The sequence below is a fragment of the Galeopterus variegatus genome, unplaced genomic scaffold (genome assembly GCF_000696425.1).
Source record: "Galeopterus variegatus unplaced genomic scaffold, G_variegatus-3.0.2 Scaffold295, whole genome shotgun sequence".
Classification (NCBI taxonomy): Eukaryota; Metazoa; Chordata; class Mammalia; order Dermoptera; family Cynocephalidae; genus Galeopterus; species Galeopterus variegatus.
This window is the reverse complement of record NW_007726406.1, coordinates 370,613-383,820: the sequence shown is the minus strand read 5'-3', so window position 1 is coordinate 383,820 and position 13,208 is coordinate 370,613.

Below are 13,208 nucleotides of genomic sequence, written 5' to 3'. Positions count from 1 at the left end.
GAGGCCCCCGCGCGCGCGCGTCTGCTTCCGCGAACGGCGCCTCCGTGCGCCCGGGCTCGGCCGGCCACTGTGTGCCGCACGCCCCGAGCTCGCCTCTCCGCCCTGGCCCTTAGCCACCGTCCTTTTCGCTCCTCTGGATTCCCCGCGCCCATGCCCCCCTCTCTCCCCACCCCCATGCGGATTCAGTGGCTCCGTGAAAGCTCACCTAGATTATTCCACGTGTTAAGAGCCTAGATCCGCTTCAGTAACCCAACTTCTCAGAGCTCTAATTCTAGGACCTTGTCGCAGACCACGGCCCGGGCTGGTTGTCTGGAGAGTGTTGGCCACTCACTCACCTTCCACCAAGCTCGCTCTCGGCCTGAGGTGCTTTCTCTTCCGACTGGAACGAGGCAGCCACGAGGTGTGCAGAGGCCACAGGCAAGCCACAGCGCCTCGCCCGCAGGTGACACCGCCGAGGATACGCAGTGTCTGGGGCCAGCGTCTTCCCTTTAGAGGAATCGGAGGAGTTCGGTCCTGGAAATGCATTGAGGATCCAAAGTGGCTTATCCTCTGGTCCTTTCACAGCCCTTTTACATCCGCTCTATTATCCCCTTACAGCTCCCATGAGAGGCTCATGAATGAAGAAACCGTGGTGTTGGGACTGGCAGTCACTCGCCAGCACTACCCAGCGCTTGAGGAACAGAGCTGAAGTTGGCATTTGGCTTCTGGATTTTCACCCCTTTACGGTGGCAGGTGAGAGAACAAGAGGGGTGAGAAGCCAGCAGACAGACGGGTGGGGGGCTCAGCGCCCAGGGGAGGGGAGCGAGGCATGGAAGAGAAGGGGCGAGGGCAGGCGCTGCTCCCCCTGGGTGGGGGGAGAGGGGAAGGACGGGGCCACTGCGTCCTCTTGTCCTCTCAGGTTAACTCCCATGTCACTCCCTAAGCCCCTGTGTTTCCTCCATCTCCTTTCTCTGCCTAGTTATTATCTGGCCTCATGGTTTCTTGTCTGCTGTATTCTTTTCTCTCCTTCCCACTTTCAGGTCACCTTCCTGTCTTTCCCCTACATTTTGGGGGTCCAGATCCTTTTTTCCCCTACCTTTACCTCTCTCAGCTCCCCGTCGGCCTCCTCTGAAGTCTGACTCTGTGGCATCTGTCGTCTCACTGCCAGAGGAGCCAGTGTAGGCTCAAGGTGGCCAGGGAGTGGCCAAGAGCAGGGTCCATTTGGATGGACTGGAGCTGGGCCGCGACCTGCCTTCCCGTAGCTCCTGACACTGGTCTGAGCACCCTGGGGGCTCTTGCGCACCTCTTCTTTATGAGCACCATGGGAGGTGTAGGCTAGGCGCCTACCCAGTGCACACCTGTGGCGGGTTTGCTCTGCAACCAGCCAACCAGTTTGTTCCCTACTCAGGAACACCAAGACACCTTGAAGCCTCATGTGGGGCCTCATCTGGGGCCGTTTGGCAGCTGCAGGGTTGAAAGACCCCTCTTCTCCAGAGAGAGCCCTTGACACCCCTTTCCCCTGCCGACGCACCTCAGCCTCTGATAGCGGAAGACAGCGGATCAGCCCTGAGACTCCTGCTTCCATCTTCCTGGCTTGGCTTTTCTTCTGTACCTTGCCGCTTCCTAGATTTTACATGGAGCTCCTGGACCAATGTCTTAAGTTTTTCATAACTTTTCTTTTTTATTTCTGTCCAGGAAAAAAATCGACCCTAACAAACGCTTAAAAACACACTACATGTTTTACACGCTTCATTCTACCACAGAGGACCCTAATGTCACCCTGGACCTCTTTGCCTGTTCTTCAGGTGGGGAGGGGTACCCGAGGGGCCCTGGGTTCCCTTTAATCTGTTCTCCTCCTCCTTCCCTTGCTGAGACCCCATCTTGTCATGTCTTGAACTCTGGGCTCTCATGCACTATAAGGAGACAGGGTGGGAGCTAGAGATGCAAGCCCCCAGGCCATCAGACCCTGCTGGTGCAGGCCATGTGACATTTTAGGGGAGCAGTGAACCCAGTATGGAGAAGCAGTTCCTCCCTGTAATTTCATGTAGAAGACCATGAGGGAGATTGAAAAAGCAGCATCTAGTCCCGAAAGAGCTGGATTAAGTCCTGGCTCAGCTCTGATGAGTCCCGCTGTGAGGTCTTGGGCCACTCACTAAATCTCTCTGAGCTTCAGGTTCTTATCTGTAGAGAAGGAGCAATAATACTCCTAGCTCACAGGATTGTCGAGAAGATTAAATGAGGAACTATGAATGCAAGCCCCTCATAAATTGTAAAGAGCTCTGGAGAAGTTATTATTTATGGAGCAGATGTGGAGTGCTTAGGTGTCCGGACGAAAGAAAGAGAGGAGGCAGCAGGGTGCACTTGCCCTCTAAGAGGCTTAGCGAGGGATTCTGAGAAAGAACTCAGGAATGCTGAGGCACCTGGAAGCCCGGGGGCCTCAGGAGAGGGGAGGCAGATCTCCACTGCCCCCACAGCCTCCTCCTGCTGAGAATACTGTCATTTGTGTGCACAGATGCTGCTGGGATGCCAGCCTTGGAGTCTTGCACTGGGTTGCAGAGGTGCAGGAACTAGGATGGCACATCTAGGTACAAAGGTGAGGTCTCAGCAGGAGAAGGCATGGATGGTGGGTCTGTAAAGCAGAAAACTGATGTCTCAGAGCAGCTTTCCTCCATCGATGAGAAGGCAGAAGACAGGTTCATGGCTAGAAGATGGACACCAAAAGCATGATATCACCATAAAGTTAACAACTAAAGTGGGTAAAAGAAACATTAAAATGTTAAAAGACATTAAAAAGTACATTGTCTTTACCCAGTGCACGAGGGCAGCATGATGCTTTTAATGCTCCCATCTGTGCTGCATCCTTGTGGAATTGTAAGTTCCTCTTGGACAAGGACCTTGTCATTGTGGATTACATTTCTGTGCAGTCCCTTGCAGACACATCCACTTAATACATAGTACTTGACTGAGGGACTGGGAAAGAGCAGGAACAAAGAGAGGGAAATAAGAGGTGAGCTGTTTTTATGTAATCTATTACGTAGCAGACCTGAGCATCCTAGATTTGGTACTGACTGGGGCACAATTTAAACAGGACTTCCCACCTGAAAGGAAGAGAAGTTGTAACGCCAACAAACCGATTGTCCTGTCTCTATATGTTGGCAGGATCTGGATAGGAATGTAACATCGAGCTGTTGGGAGTGGCAGGTGGAGTCAGGCAAGGGCAGGGGCATGTGGAATAGATTCAAGGAGTTACAGAGCTCAGAGAAGCAATTTGGAATATTAGAATGGACCAGTTGGTCCAGTTATTACAGAAGAGAAAATAGAGGCCCAGAAAAGCTAAGTGACTTGCTCAAGATCACCCAGATTGTTGGTGGCAGAACTGGGAACAGAACATGGGTCTTCTGACTCTCAATCTTGAGTTTGTCAATGACTGCAACACCAGAATCAGGTTGAGCTTGAGGTCTACTTCTGGCTTGCAGAGGGAAGGCCATGCCGAGGCTGAGAGAGTCCCTCCCAGAGAATGAAAGTGGTATGCTAAGGGCACGTGCTTTCCCCACCCTCCACTCCACCATGCTCCCAGCAGGATCCTGGCAGGGGCTGTGGGTGTGAGAGCCTCCCCAAGGAAGCAGAGGTCAGAGAGAAAAGTTTGGAGAGGGTTTGCCTGCATTGGGGCCAGGCTGGGGATGAGAACCTGTCTCCAGGCTGCACTGACAACCCCTCCCTGGCCCTCAGGGTTGGCGAGGATCCCACTGTTTTCTGCCTGTAGTTGGAGAAGGAGGTGAGGGCTTCCGACTCCTGCTTGGACTGGGCTAGGAGGGGAAAAAAGAATGGAAAAAGATAAATAAAAATAGCTGGAGGACAAAAGATGCCCATCTGTTGTGTGGGCAAGGGAGCCCTGAGGAAGAAGGTGGACTACGTGGACTCTCAGCTAAGCGGCTGAATTGGGAATTCCTGGCTTTAACAGGCCACAAGGAGCAGCTGACATCTGTGGGATGTCAGAGGATAGAATAGAAACGGTACAGATTTTGGAGCCGCTAAGTGTGGACTTATGTCCTCTATGGCCTGATTCAAGTTACCTTGCCTCTCTGAACTCATTTCTCACTCCATGATATGGAGGGATAATACTACCAGCCTTGTAGAGGTATTGTGAAGGTTAAAAGCTAAATGTACTAGAATTGCTGGAACATAATAGGTGCTTCTAAATGCTAGTTCTCTTTCTTCTGTTATCTCAGCTAGGCCCAGCCGTCTCCTTTTGGTCTTCGAGCTTCTGAGAGCAGAGCCGGCCAGGCAGCTCCTGGAGATGCTCCCCTGGCTGTTTCAGCAGTGGAGGGTCCAGTGCGTCCTATCGATGGTTCTCTTCCTTATGGGCTTCCTGGGAGCCATCACCGGGCAGCTAGAGTGCTGGGTCCACAGAGGAGATCCCTTTGTTTTCTTGCACATGTTTTTCAAGCAACTAAACAAAGTGATCACCACAGTGGACCCTGGGGTTTGAAAGAAATTGACTGCTGCTGTAAGAGCACGAGTTGCAGGGTGTGTGGTTAGGGAGGAGCACTCTGGCCACTGGGGTCCTGAACCCCAAAGTCCCATGTGAAGGTGATTGCTCGAGCCTTGAGAGGCGAACAGGTTACAGTCACGTGGCCTTGGGCACCTCTGCTGTCTGCTGGCACATTAGGGAGAGATGGGATTTGTAAGCAGACAGATGCAAGTTCAAATCTCAGCTTTGCTACTTTCTGGCTGCATGACCTTAGGCAAGTGGTCTGACCTCTCTAAGCCTCAGTTTCCTTATCTGTAAAAAGAGGACAACATCTCACTCGAAAGTTTGCTTTACAATGTTTAATCTCCACTCAATAAATGGTAACAAAGACGGTGCTCTTAGATGGTGATAATGTTAAATAGCAACTACAGTGAATTGGTGATCTTGGGACTGTGGCAAGACCTTAACCTGCTTCATTAACCCGACTTCATCTGTACCTCAGCCTTGTTTAAATTAGACCCAGTGGTCATCCATATCCGATCTCTCACCCTTACAACCTCTCTCTGTCAATCTGAGGAAAAATTCACTCTTAGCATCTTCTGAATGCCTATGCTAGAAGTGACCAGGTTCAACTGGCTGCCGGCTGACCTGGGACATACCAGTAGGACTTCCTCCTAGAATGACTCTTGGGCAAGGAGATGGAGCTCATAGTAGAAGTGCCTGCCAGAGGGATGGGCATCTCTGTGTTTTGGGGCTGCTTCCCCTGTAGTTGGGCCCTCTGCTTGGGAGCTGGCTCATATCCCACCCCTGGCCTCTCAGCCTCCGGGGAGGCCTGCTTGGTGCAGGCATGCGACCAGTCCGTTGCCTTTTGTGCCCTCTGCCCAATCACAGCAGAGCCTTTGCACCCCAGTTAGCCGCTCAGGGAGAAGGAGGCGCAAGTGTAAGCTGGGGAGCTGTCCAGTCTGTGATGAGTACTTGCCCAAGCCCGCTGTTGCCATGGCAGCCAGCTGGGAACACCGCTTCCAGGGCCTGAGGCGCGGGCATGCATGGGGGGGTGCCGCCCTGCTGGGCTGCTGCCCACTCTCCTTCCCCACCCTGGCCTCCCGCCTCCCTTAGCAACAGCCACTGCCACTGTCATCGCAACCACCACTGCTGCTTCTGCACTGGCCAGGGGCAGTGTCCAGGAAGCTTGGGGGAAGGTGGAGCGTGTGCATGTCGAGGGGGGGTGGGGCACAGAGCCTAGACATGAAGATGGAGAAGAAAAGGACAGGAAAAGGATTGGCAGTCTTAGCCACAGTAACACTGATAAAATTATAAGGATGCTTCCTGATTACACAGAAAAGAGGCTCCTGAGCTTGGGCTCCAGTGGACACCTTGGTGATCCAATGATCACCCTGAACTTCTAGGAACATTCTTGTGTATGTGGGAATATGTGAATTTTTCTCGAGAAACAGTTTATAGTTTCTATCAGATTCTCAAAGATGGCTAAAGTCCTCAGTGGGTAAGAACGTTCATTGCAGAGCCTTTTGCTTTTCAGAACCAGAATGACCAGGCAGGCTCAAGAGAGATGCTTGGAAAAGGGAACGAGTGCACACAGAGCAGGAGCCTGTGGCACGCTGCACTGGTGCCCGCAGCATCAGGAGATCGGGCATTTGCCCCAGGGCGGGCCTCTAGGAAGAGGGGAGGGAGTCTCCTCCTGACTTGCCCTTGTAAACATCCTGTCCTGGCCTGCCTCTCTTCTTGAAGCTGTGCCCAGGGTGTGAATCGTGCTCTTAGCTAGAGTCCACTTTGGGCCGGGCCCTGAGCTCAATGTCTTAGTACACCATGCACGTCACCCCACTTAGCCCTCACACAACACTACGAGGAGGGTCTTTCACCACTGCCATTTAAAAGATGAGAATGTTGGAAAAACAAAAAGACCTGAGTGATTTGGAAGCTGCGGAATTGTGGGGGCAGCTTAGTGGAGTGGTTAAGAGTAGGGCCCTGGGCCAGAGTGCCCGAGTCTGACCCTGGCTGTGCCCCTTGCTAGCTAGGTGACCGGGCCTGCATTCTCCCAGCTGCAAATTAAGGATACAGATAATGCCCCAATGGACAGTTGTGGGAGGTAAATGAGTTAAAACTGTATTTGAAAAGTGCTTAGAACAGTACCTATCACCAAATGAAATGGAGTTAGGTAGAGTAGGTTCCAGCCATGGGCCTGCCTAATGCAAAAGCTCACGTGCTACACGGCGCAGCTGTTCAGGGGTGGTGGCACACTCCTGCTGCCAGGGCTGGGTCGTGACATAATGGAGAAGCAAGCTGTAGACTCAGCATTGCCACTTACTGAGTGTGGGTGAGTTGTACAGATGTTTCGAGTCTCGGTTTTCTTATCTCTAAAGAGCAGTGATAATAAGGCCACCATGTTTTCTCAGGATAGTTGTGTAGTCACCACTATTGACGACATAAAGATCAAATGAAACAGCATCTGGGAAAGTTTTTTGGAAACCGCGCCTTGCTACAGAAATGTACTCAGTAGCCTGGCACCGAGTGCCCCGCTCACGCCCCGTGGGGCTGTGTGCCCTTTCCTTGGCTGGCAGCTCAGGGCAGGGAGCCCAGTGTGATGCCCCGAGATGGGCAGATGGCGTGGTGCCTTTGGGTACCCATGTGCCTGGGTCAGCAGCCAAGATGAGGATGCTTAGGAATTCCATGGAGGCAGCTGGGCCCCGGGCTTGGCAGAGCCATGCCAGGGTGTGGCGCCATTTTCTGTGGGGACGAGCAGTTAGTGGAAATGAGAACAAGCTTTTTTAGTCACTGCTGAGGAGAAACACAACAAGGTATTATCCAATCAGCTAATGGAGGGGTTCAGAGTCCTCTACAGGCTGCTGGGGGCGAGGAACTTCATGTCCCTTATCTTTTTGTCCCCAGAAGACTGGTGGTGCTGAGAGCAGATGCTGAGGGGGAGAGGGTGGGTCCTTGTACTTGAGTCACCTGGCTGCCGGGATGCCTTTTTGGGACTCTGGGAAGTACAGCAGCAGCCAGCACCTTGGACAAATCGGCAGCCCGTTGGCGGGGAGGCGCGGGTCGGACGAAGGAGGTGACACCGGGAATGACTCGCGGCCCAGTCAGAAGCCGTAATTGGAGGTGATTAATCTGCGGAGGAGAAGCCGCTGGAGTCATCGCTGACTCAGGCTTGAGCTGGCTCGCTGCCGCGCCCCTCCCCCCATCACCTGCCTCCCTCCAGCTCAGCAAGCGGGAGGCTGCTTGAAAAGGTGAGTGATTCAGAGGCAGTTAAAAAGCAGTCTTTCTGCAGCTGATGAGCTTCTGAAGCTCTGGATCAAAGACTTTTTTTCTTTAACCCTTTAATTTTCCAGTGGTAATGAGAGGAGGCTGGGGGTCTTCTCTGAGAGGCAGGGGCAAGGGGCTGGGTCGAGCACTGCCTGGACCTGGGCATGAAGGGCAGTAATGCCCCCTGCAGGAGTGGGGTCGCACTTGTCTCCTGCGGGGCACTAAGCCAGGCTTTCTACTGAAGGAGACCTGCATCTCAACCCCGAGTGGGCACTCAGTGGCTGTGGTGAATGGCTCAGCCTCTCTGAGTTTGTACGGTGGGATGAAAGTGCTCACTTCGCAGGGCATGGCGGTGACTCAATGGGATGGTGTGGTAAAGCTGTCAGCAGGCGGGGGCGAGACTGGGGTGGGAGCAGCATGGGTCCCATCCCAAGAGAGGCCACACCGAGAAGATGCCTCAACAGAAGCAGCATGAACTCCTCTTCAGTTCCTCTCTTCTCCATTCCAAAGAGAAGCAAGTAAGCCTGACTGGTAGGAAGAACAGCTGGGATTATGCATGGTTGTCACAATGGAAGATGTAAGATGGGAGACCTGAGGATGCAGATGACCAAGAAAGTAGACCCACAAGTACAGTAAATAGGTCATAAAAGAGGCTCTTTCCCATTAGCAACCTCCACCTTTGGTGAAGGTGCTAAAAGAACACGTATCTTAAAAATACCCAATTGACTTTCAAAGAGACTTAGATGGGAATTCTTTCCATTCTGAGTGCAGAGTCTTGGAAATTACAGATCAGGAAGCTGTGAGCATTTGAAAGAGCTGAGTATGGAACCATCAAGACACTCTAGTCCAGCTGTTTACATGTGCATGGACTGTTTGTGGAGCTGGGGCAAGGTCTTGGGTGGGTTTGCCAAATCCCCCATCTCAGGCTAGGCAACGCCAAGAATATGACTTAAAAGAAGTTCTCATTGTTTTCAACTTTTCTTTATCTCAATGGAGAAGTAAGAAAACTTGCGAATTAGATTTTGCACAGTTTCCAGAATGCAGAAGCGAGATGATGGACATAAGATGCAAATGGGCATAGTCAGGAATGTCACTTCTTTAACCTCAGGGACACCTGAGCCAGAGCGAACAGCATGCTCCAGACAGAGCACAGCTTGCAGGTGCCCCAGAGCACCTGTGGGAATCCACAACTGAGGTGGCCCCTCCAGGGGAGCTGGGATCTCCATCCCCATGTTTTCATTGGTTCCCTCCTGCCCCAACACCACCCCTGCCCACCCAACCATTCCAAGGACTCTTGCTGGGAGCCAGCCTGTTCAAAAGGTGCAAACAATTGATCTTATCCACTTGCCAGTGTTTGTTGTGAGACTGGGAAAAGCAAAAGTCATTTTTCACAGGAGTGTCCCTCAGCACGTATGGGTTTTGGGCTTGTCTGAATTTTCTCCTGTGGACTACATTTAGAACACTCCACCAGCCTTGAGAACTCTTACAATCAGGATGATTTGACTGTCAGAATGGGTAGCCAAGTAACCAAGACCTTTACTCCAGAGCTCACTAGAAATAAAATTCCGATTCTTACATCTACCTGGAGGCATGCCTCTTTCTGGGGGGAGAAGGCTGATGGCCTATTATGCATCGTTCTCAGCTCGGAGGAGTCCAGTTCTTCTCCTGAAGTTGTGATTCTCAGTGCTCTTCAGGCTCCACCAGCTGCAGAGTGATACATAACTCTCTCCCATGCAGCTTCCTCCCCACTTAACATTCCTGTGCTGCAGCCTCTTGCTGTTTAATGCATGGGCAGCAGCAGTCAGCATATAGATTGAGCTCCTAATATAAGAAGAGCTACAGGAAAAAGATGAAGAGAGTGTTGAGCCAAGTTGGCCTCCCCGAGGGAGAGGATATCTGCTCAGAGGAGGGGCTCATCAGCTACCTCTGCCACTGAGCAGAGGGGCTGGGAGGGAGTTTGACAGGAGGATTTGTCATGAGGCCCCCTCCCCACCACCGCGACATACACACAAGAGCAGAAAGGGAAGGGGAGGAAGGAGCTGAGCTGGGTGGAGGCTGCTGGCCTTGTCCTCTGAAGGCATCACTCCGCACCTGCTGAGCCTGCCCATCCTTGCTGAAGAGGTGTCCACTGCGCATCCTCTGTCTGCAATTTTGGGTCCTCCTCGAATCCACCAACTCTAATTTCTGCCAAAACCAGATTTCTGCTGAGTCTTGTCACTACAAGGCATGTAAGATGCAATGCTAGTCCTCTGTATGTGAGGCACAAGACAGCAGATTGGGGCACAGGATTTCATTCGGGCCAGAAGCTTGAGGGGCAGGTAACCACAGAAGTGTAGATTTGGAAGATACATTTGAAATTCTAGATAGTGAACCTCATGAGATGAAATGGTTCATCAAAAGTCTTGCTTGCTGGTAGAAGATCAAGAATAGACCTCAGGTCATCTAACTCCTAGCCCTTCCTGCCATTAGGGGAGTCTTCCCCACGCAGGGAGCTCTGCCGACAGTATAGTTGCATGGCTCTGGTAACTGACTGGCAATCCTGCCCGAGCATGATCTCAATCCCTTTTTAGGCATCCTATGTGTGGCCCTGAGGGTCATGCACACCCTGGGGTCTGCCTGGCCTGACAGCATGGAGGAAACACGTAGGGGGCATCCTGTGGGGGCTAAGCCTGGAGAAGCACCACCTTGCTTCCTGAGGCACAGCAGCCTTTGCAGCAGTCAGAGCTCTGCATGAAGCTGTGAGAGTCCGACCAGTCATTTCCAGGGTGGTTCATGATTTCCTGGTGACTTAGTGCTTCCTTACACTTGGACTAGTCACCGTCACCACTCCCACGACTGATCTTGAGTGTGTGCCCTCCCTCCCTCCCATCACCGCCTCCACCGGGGCCTCCCCCACTCCACCTGTTCCTCCTCTCCATGCGCTGCACAGCTGGTCTTGTCCCCATTAGAGTTGCTCTCTTAGCCTGAAGCTGGAGGAGAGTTTGGGGGGCTCGACAGAAAGATCAGAAGCCCTGCTGGTGCCCAGGGGTGAGGCAGACATCTCTGAGCAGCCCAGATACCTGCTGGGGATGTGAGCAATTCTGTGTACCTCCAACAACCTTCATTGCATACCTGCGATGTGCCAGGCACTATGCCACCTGCTGGGGGTGCCTTGCTACCTAGAACAGGGTCTCTGTCCCCTCAGAGGAGTACTCTGTTGAACGAGGAAGCAGACAAGCAGAGCAATGGCTTCCCTACAACATAATGGACGTATGTTGGGCCATAATGGACCTAGGAACAAGGAGTCTTAAGACCAAAATGGAGGGACAGTCAAGTCAACCTGGGGAGTGGGAAGCTCTCAGAGAAGGTGATGCTTGGGTGGAGCACTGGAGGGTTAATAGGAGTGAAGTGGGCGAAGAAGGCTTGGGGGGCATGACGGAAGGCTGCCAGGTGTCTTAGTGCACAGTGGGTGGGTGGGCTCTGAGCCAGTGTTCTTCTCGTTGGGCGACCGTGCTCTGGCAGAAGAAGTCCCCCAACAAGGGAAGTCAGAGGACAGAGGTGTGGACCTGGGTTCCACCATGAACTAGCTATATGACCTTGGGAAGTTGCTGAACCTAACCCCTCGGGAAATGAGAGAATCTGGCAAGATAACCTCTGACGTCCCTTCCAGCTCCAACACTATTCTCTACCTCCAAAACGCACAGGAAAACCAAAGTAAGTAAGACTCATAGATGCTAAGACCTCCTCCCAGAAAGTCAGGTTCAGGGTCAGTAAAGATGGTGGGAGAATCTGCACGTCCTGGTAGGTGGAGTGGGCCAGAGGGGAAAGAGAAGCTCATCCCCTTGGTTGGGTCAGATTCCCCAAAAGTCGTTGAGATGCCAGTGGGAACCCTTCTTGTCACGATGTCTCACTCCAGCACCTCTCTTTCTATTATCATCCCAAGTGATTTCTTCCAAAAACAAACCCAGCAGCAAAAGAGTAGCTGGCTCCCCAGGGAGAGGCTCCTCTCCTCTTCCTCCGCACCTGCAGGCTGTGCCCCAGCTCCAGGCCTGCCCCTCGCTCTGTGGGCAGGGCTGCAGGGCTGCAGGGCTGCAGGGCTGGTCAGGGACGGGGCTCCAGGTCTGACCTTCAAGTCTGCCAGGCTACTTGGCCTTCACAAGCAGTACTTGCTGCAAGTTTCTACTCTAATTTATTTGAAACCTGGGTAAGCATTTTTCTCTACTTTGTACTTTAGACTCCTCATTTCTGAAATGGGGAGCAAAATTGTGTCTGTCTGCCGGTGTTCCCATGGAGCACAGCTCTGAGCAGTGCCCCTTCTCCCAGAGGGCTATCCTGAGAGCTCCCTGTGACACCATGCCCAAAACCGGAGGCTGGCAAAGAAGCTCATTCGTGGAAGGCTTGAGATGAACTGCTATGTCCTTGAAAACTCTAAACCTGGAGGTTTTTAACCCTCCCAATAGTCCTTTTGCTTGGCCTCTGCTGACTGAGGTGGGCATTGGGGAAAGTCTGGTGGAGCCCTGGGTCACTGGGGAGGGTGTGGGCAGATCGTATCACCATGGCATCTGGGACAGTCACTTCCTCCTTGGAGCCCAGGGGGACATTTTGCTTCCTCAATTTTGTCATTTGCTACTCAACACATGCTATCTTACATTTTAGTGATTTTAAGAAATGCAGCCCATCTATATTTTAAGCCTTTCAAGGGAAAGAGGAGAATGATAACACAGTAGGTTTTCAACACATGATTGGTTTTGCGATTGCTGATGGTTATAACCTTAACTTTGGGATTTATGAATCTGTGAAAGAATTAGAATCAAGGACTGTTAGAACAGAAGGGATCTTAAAGTCCCAGGCCAACTTCCTTACAGACTCTCAAGGTGAAAGTTGTAATCTTTTGTCTTCGGAATCCACTTTCCCATCCTTCCAGGGAAGTATGTGTATATGAGTGGAAGATCTCCATCTCTCGTCATTTTGCCTTCATTCTAAAGATGAGGAAACTGAGGCCTGGGGAAGTCAAGTAACTTGCCCACGGTCGTACAGTTGGGAGTGACAGAGCCTGGATTAGAACACCAATTTCAAGGCTCATGTTCTGTACGCCGTGTTGTCATTCCTGGTGAACGGACAAAGGCAGCGATTTCCCAACAGTTCATGAACTCTGCTTGGATCAGGAGACAGGAGACGGGAACTGTCCACAGCGACACAGCATGCAGAAGGCAGAGCCGGCATGGAACCCCCGGCTCCTGGCACCAGGCTGGCGCCTCGTGCATGCCAGGCAGCCCACACACCCGCCAGCTTCCAAGAAGAGAGTTGAGATTTTTTCACCAAGTTCACGTGTTGAGAAGAACACGCACGACTCTGCAAACACCGTGTAGACTTCCTGACAACAAGAGGACAGTCAGGTTGTGTGGATTCCAGGGCAGGGACTGCCGCTCCTGTTGCTGGCACGTCTCCTTGCACTCACGGAGGAAGAAGGGTCACCACCATGCCCGGGTTGGCAGTGAAGCTCCTAGGGGCTCCC